The sequence below is a fragment of the Urocitellus parryii genome, chromosome 12 (genome assembly GCF_045843805.1).
Source record: "Urocitellus parryii isolate mUroPar1 chromosome 12, mUroPar1.hap1, whole genome shotgun sequence".
Taxonomy (NCBI): Eukaryota; Metazoa; Chordata; class Mammalia; order Rodentia; family Sciuridae; genus Urocitellus; species Urocitellus parryii.
This window is the reverse complement of record NC_135542.1, coordinates 73,214,520-73,220,790: the sequence shown is the minus strand read 5'-3', so window position 1 is coordinate 73,220,790 and position 6,271 is coordinate 73,214,520. Positions and strand designations below refer to the sequence as shown.

General features: G+C 34.9%; 1 non-coding gene across 1 annotated transcript; it reads left to right on the top strand.

Moving 5' to 3' along the window:
• The first annotated feature begins 4,722 nt into the window (after window positions 1–4,722).
• On the top strand, window positions 4,723–4,828 carry LOC113180650 (U6 spliceosomal RNA). Its single transcript, XR_003300495.1, has one exon. It is a non-coding gene; the product is annotated as a U6 spliceosomal RNA (small nuclear RNA).
• Window positions 4,829–6,271: the final 1,443 nt, after the last annotated feature.

The following is a 6,271-nucleotide window of genomic DNA, read 5'->3' as shown; positions in this document are numbered from 1 at the left end:
ACTTGCAAGGAAGATTACTTAATGACATCATCATGGTAGGTCCCTGATGTGGTAGAATTAACTTCCTAATAAGAAGAGGAAGGGAGACCAGAGATCACTTTCTATAGGCACACAGAGTAAAGGACTTGGGAGCACATACAGATAGTGGCCATCTAAACTCCCTTTTCTCCACCATTATATCCTGTGTGTTTCATCTAGTGTTTGAAACTTGGTAAATAGTCAATGGAAGTATTTTTAGAAGAATAAATTAAATGAATAGTTTAATATGATTTGAAATCTGGTAGTAGCATACAAAATGAATGGGAAAAGAGAAGGAAAAAGCAGAATTAGATCTTTATAATAGTATTTTGATTGTGAAGGCATTAAGAATCTTTACAAGGCACACCTCGGTGGGAAGGGAAGGAAAGCATGTAAATAGATTATAAAAGCAGCCACCACACAGGATCTCCAAGTGGCTTATACCTCACTGGGTACATTAACAAAATTGAGCTACTAGTTATTAGATATAGCGAACACATTACAATCTTTATTTTACGTTGGCATTGTTCTTCAAATAACTTTTTTTTTTTATTACTGCAACTTCAGTCTGAATTTCCCAAAGACTATCATTGAGAAGCTCAGAGTATGGGATTATTTTTTATTGGTAATTTGGATACAAATTTTTCAAAAATTTACTATGGCTACAAAATCAGGTGCACATAAAGTTGAGATATAGCTCTAGTGTAAGTCATGTTAGTATTTCCCTGCCTTTCCCAAAGACTGGACCCACAAGGCACACATTTATGTATTTCAGTTTAGATTTGTAATTCCCAGACATGGTATGCTTTTTTGCAAAACAACTATAGTTATTTAAGTGAAGTAATATTTTAGGTGTATTTTTCAAAGACAGGCACCTGCTGTAAAACTTAAGTACCTAATATGGGTTAAGAGAAATCATTTTCCTAATATCTAAGGGAGCCTGCACAGGGATTCATCATTACCATTATCACTTGGCAATGTTAGCACCAGAAAAGCTGGATATTATTCACTCTGAAAGCTTTGAGGGCACACTATACATCACTTTCTTTCTTTTTAATAGACTTTAATAGAGGAATCAGGAGTATAGAGGACAAAAACTGCAATGATTTCCCACACAATCAAATTTTTTAACCACAAATATAACTTGTAAAATAGAATTTTTTTCTCATATTGGAGAATTAAATATAAGTAGATCCTTTTATACTATATTATTTAGTGTGTTGTCAAGAACATTAGAATTTTTACAGTTGAAAGTTGCATGAACTGTGTTCTTTGATGGTAGAGATGAAGTTAAACATCTAAATACAACTTCCTCTCTGGTGTCCACATTTTATGACAGAGAAATATGGTTCTTTAAATTGCCTAATCTTAATCACAGTGGAGACTAATAGTCTATTTTGGAAATAAGCTCATTGTGAAAAGAAACATCTTTTTAAATATTTATAATAATTTTTCTTATTTATATGTTTAGAAACAAACTCAAGGAACAAAACGTGTAAACTACAGTTACCTATTGATTTGGGAATCCTGGTATTTTACAAATTCTTTTCTTATCCAAAATCAGGTATTGGGAAGGAAAGTTTGCAATATTTACTTCAATTCCATTTTATTCCCTTTTTTTTTAGGTCAGTGTTTTTCAAATTTTCCCACATTTAAGAATCACCCAAAGCCAGGCGTAGTGACACATGTCTGTAATCCCAGCTACTCAGGAGGCTGTGGCAAGGGGATCATAAATTCAAGGCCATCCAGGGCAATTTAGTAAGACCCTATCTCAAAGTAAAACTTGAAAAAAAAAATGGTTAACTATAACTCAATGGGAGAGCATTTGCTTAGCCTGTGTGAGGCCCTGGGTTCAATTCCCAAGTTTGCCAAAAAAAAAAAAAATCAAATTAAATTTAAAAAAATTACCCAAGGATATTGTAATAATCCCAGTGTTCAAGCCACAACTCATGTGAATTAAATCAGAATCTCTGGAAAGAGGACATAAAAAATCACAAGTGTGTAAAGTTTCCCAGATGATTCTAATACACAGCCAAGAATGAGCCCCAAAGCTCTTGACTCTGAATTTCTTCATTCTCATAATGAAGTGTGTTATATGAGAATATTCAAAGGTTGGTATAAAGGTAAAGGTCTAATTTCCATATTCAAATAAAGTGTCAAAAGCTCTGAACCTTTTATCTAAGATGTTCTGCGTCTTGCGTCCTTCATTTCCCTCTTCAAAGGCAAACTTCTTACTAGGAATTTTTCACTCTTAAGCACATGAGCAGGAGAAGGAACATGGTTCACTTCAGTAGATAAAGATCTATCTGCTTCTCAGACCTCAATTGCACTTTTCAAGAATTGATTCTATCTAAACAAATGAATGAAATGATTAGCAACTAATGCTGGCTTGAGGCCTCAAAATCTAATTTAAAATGTATTTAAATTTAAACATTTCACAATTGAGATAAATGGTTGATGTCCACAACAGTTAAGAAAACTATGTGCCAAACATCAGATTGCTGAGAAATCTTCATTCTGTGAATATTAAATTCTGTAGTAAGAGTTTAAATGAAAATGTAAGCCATCATAGGGGAAAATACATGGATAAAAAATCAAATATGAGACCCTCTATTTTATATAACATTTAATTGTCTAGAAATATGTGTTCTAGTGAATTTCACAGCACAAATAATAATGTCTGCCTTGAATCCATCATTTGCCATGTGCCTGGCTGTGTGCTCAGAGGCTACATTTTTATTAATATATCTAGTTTTGGGCTGGGGATATAGCTCAATTGGTAGAGTACTTGCTTTGTATGTGCAAGGCCCTGGGTTCAATTCCCAGCACCGCACACACACACATACACACACACACCAAAACACACACACACACACACACACACATATATACACATACACACACACACACATCTAACACATCTACATGATAAAACATATTTAGAATATGACAATGGCCTTTTTGCTCAACAGATGCAATTCTGGAGTTTGTTTCTCTTTTGTTTTTGTACTTTTTAAAATTCATGTAAAATTTACTTAAGGTATTTTGAATACCTTTTTGAATGTACAGTTCTTTGTCTATTTTGAATGTACAGTTCTTTGAGTTGAATGCATAAAATGATGTACCAACAGGATATAAACTTTTGTTATTTTAACTATAAAAGGATCTTTCTTTATTATGAACATTAAAAAGAAGTGTTGCAATTTTTAACTAAGTCACAATAAAAAAGAAATGTGAGACAAAACTCAATGACTGAGAAAATTAGATAAAATCGTCTTATTTTGGAAACTGACCAGAGAAAGATGTTAGGATGTCATTACTTATATGTTATTTGTATATGACTTCTGTGAGACATCGGTTCCCTTAAACAACAAACCTTTAGGGAAGGGAATATTAATATGATTAATATAAACAAAGAAGATGGGATGTGCAAGTGATATATTAAAGATAAGTATTTAGTAGTCAATCTTGCAAAAGCAGATTTATATACAACTAGAAATATTTCAAGTTCTTTATTTAAAAGGCTCTGGGTCTATATTTTAACATATGATGTTGAGCTCAATATCATATTCTAGTGTTTCCCAGGCACAGTGCTAGAAAGCCCTTTCAGGAAAGCATTTCGTAAAACAGAAAAAGTTCCTGCCCTAAATATGATTATACTCTACAAGAAAGAGACAAAACATCATTACAAAGAAGTGTGCTAATAGTATGAAGGATTATTGGTGACTGCAACAGAGTGGCTCCCTCAAAACTTTACTAACATTCTTTTTTCCAGTCATTGAGATGTGCTTTGCTCTTCAGAGAAAAATCGAATCACTTGTCACTTAAAAGCTTCTTTTCTGATATACTTATGCTTTAGTTTTATACATTTTCACCATAAATCATAGTATCATATGTGGATATGCTGATGCTTATGAGAAGACAATTTCCATTGCAGCCAATGTTACTTGCAAGCTCTTTGAAATTGTACTACTAATGTGCTTTTCAGTGTTGAAGGTATACAATCTTTGGTGTGGGTTTTATAGAATAGGTATGAAACTTTAGCTATGAAGAAAATAAGACCTTTGAATGAATACAAAACCCATATTAAAATGCACTAAACCCCTTTGCTTTTCACTAATATATGCTCTCCCAGTAGCAGAGCATCCACAAATCTGTTAATTTGATTTCTGCCCACTGCTACATTTGCCAAATGGAATTGGAGTTCATTTTCTGATGGGGGTATCATACTTTCTGACAAATAATATGATTCAACCTTCCCAGCCTCACTGTTATTACTTTTAATTTGCCAGTCAGGGAACTTTGTTTAAATTTACTTTTTCCTAGGAATCTTGCTATACTCTCTCATAGTCATTTAAAAATGTAGCTGGTGATCTTGACAGTTCTCATTTTAAAGAGTAGAGTCTCTTTGTCCTCCGGTTAAATGTGGCCCGGATTTAGTAACTTGCTTTTAACAAATAGAATAATGTGTCATGAAAAAGAAAAAGTGTCATGAATGATGGCGTATAATTTCTAAAATTAGGTCCAAAGAGAATAGCTGCTTCCTTCTCCTCCTCCTCCCCACCCCCCAGCCGAGCCCCTGTCTGTCTGTTTGGGCTTGCTTATTTTAAAGGAAGCCCATTCCATGTCATGGAAGCCCTCGACTTCCTGCAGACAGGTTCATGTGGAGAGAAACTGAGATCATCCATTAATAATAGGTCTTTTGTGCTCACCTTGGCAGCACATATACTAAAATCAGAATGATACAGAGAAGATTAGCACGGCCCTGTGCAAAGATGACATGCAAATTCAGGCAGCATTCCATATTTTAAAACAAAACAAAAATAACAGGTCCCACGGGCAACTTAGGAAGACCTGTCTCAAAATAAAAAAAAAATAAAATTTAAAATCTGGAGATGGAACTTAGTGGTGAGGGCTTGCTCAGTGGGTATTCAATACTTAGTAACTGATAGAGATAAACAAAAACAACAACAAAAATCTAGGCCCAAGCCTTATATTGTTGGCCATCTTGCAGTCAGATTTTCCAGTCTCAGTCAAACCTTGGTGGGACAGCATCCCTAGCTAGAACTTGGTGAGAAGTTATCAGAGAACTGTCCAGCGAAGAAGCTTAGTATCATTAACCCATAGATTCCACCAAAGTTAATGAATACTAATTGTTTTATTACACTATATTTTGTGACAATTTGTCCAATAGCAACAGACGAAATACAATTTTTGGTATCCAGTAGTAAACATGGTTCTTCAACTATCCGCAATCATGTGTGAGGTTGGGGGGAGTTGAGAGGTGATTTTGGAATTGAGCAGTGGGAAGAATCTGGAACGATCTTGAGGGCTTTGGGCACCATTTCTGCCTTGCCACCATTCTGGAGTATCTTTCTCTCAGATGAGATAATATGGCTGTTGACTTGTGTCCTTTTTGTCTTATTTACATCTCACCTTCTTGGTGAAATATTCCCTGACTACCTTATTTAATTTTTTTAAAAAGAAACAAAACTCCTATTTCCCTCCTCTGGGTTATTGTTGTAATTAATATTAAATACTATTTAACATAATATACAGTACAGTTCTTTGTAATGACTTTTGTCTCTTCCCTGTAGAGTATAAGCATATTCAGGACAAGAACTTTCTGTTTCATGAAATGCTTTCCTGAAAGGGCTTTCTAGAACTTTGCCCAGGACACACTAACACTCAGTGGCTCCATCTCTGATGAATGAAAAATGACCTTGGATAAAGAAACCATGTTGCAGGTTAGTGATTTCCAGGGCAAGGACATCTTCTAAAGGTGGAGAGGTCCTCCCTGAATATGTGTTTGCCAAGACCTTAAAAGCAAGCAAGATTATCTAAGATAAGGCAGTGGGTGTTGTGCTACAGAGAGAAGACATTGCAAATTGCATCAAGACTCTGTGTCTAAGCACAAGGGTCACAACTGCCAGGGAGTCTAAAGAAGGACAAAAAGGAAAACCAAGCAACCACTTCTTATTTAAAGTTCTCACTAAAAGAGACACACACTTAAAGATTTTTATTTATATCTACCTATTTTTTAATCAACTAGTTGAATTCTCATTCATTCTCTCTCTCTCTCTCTCTCTCTCTCTCTCTCTCTCTCTCTCTCTCTCTCTCTCTCTCTCTCTCTCTTCTCCTTTGTGTGTATGTCTATGTGTAAGACCAGAAACTTGTGATATACCCTTCATGTTTCACTCTACCTTCCCCCAATCAATAACTAATTCTCAGGGCCTTTCTGCTGCTATACCAA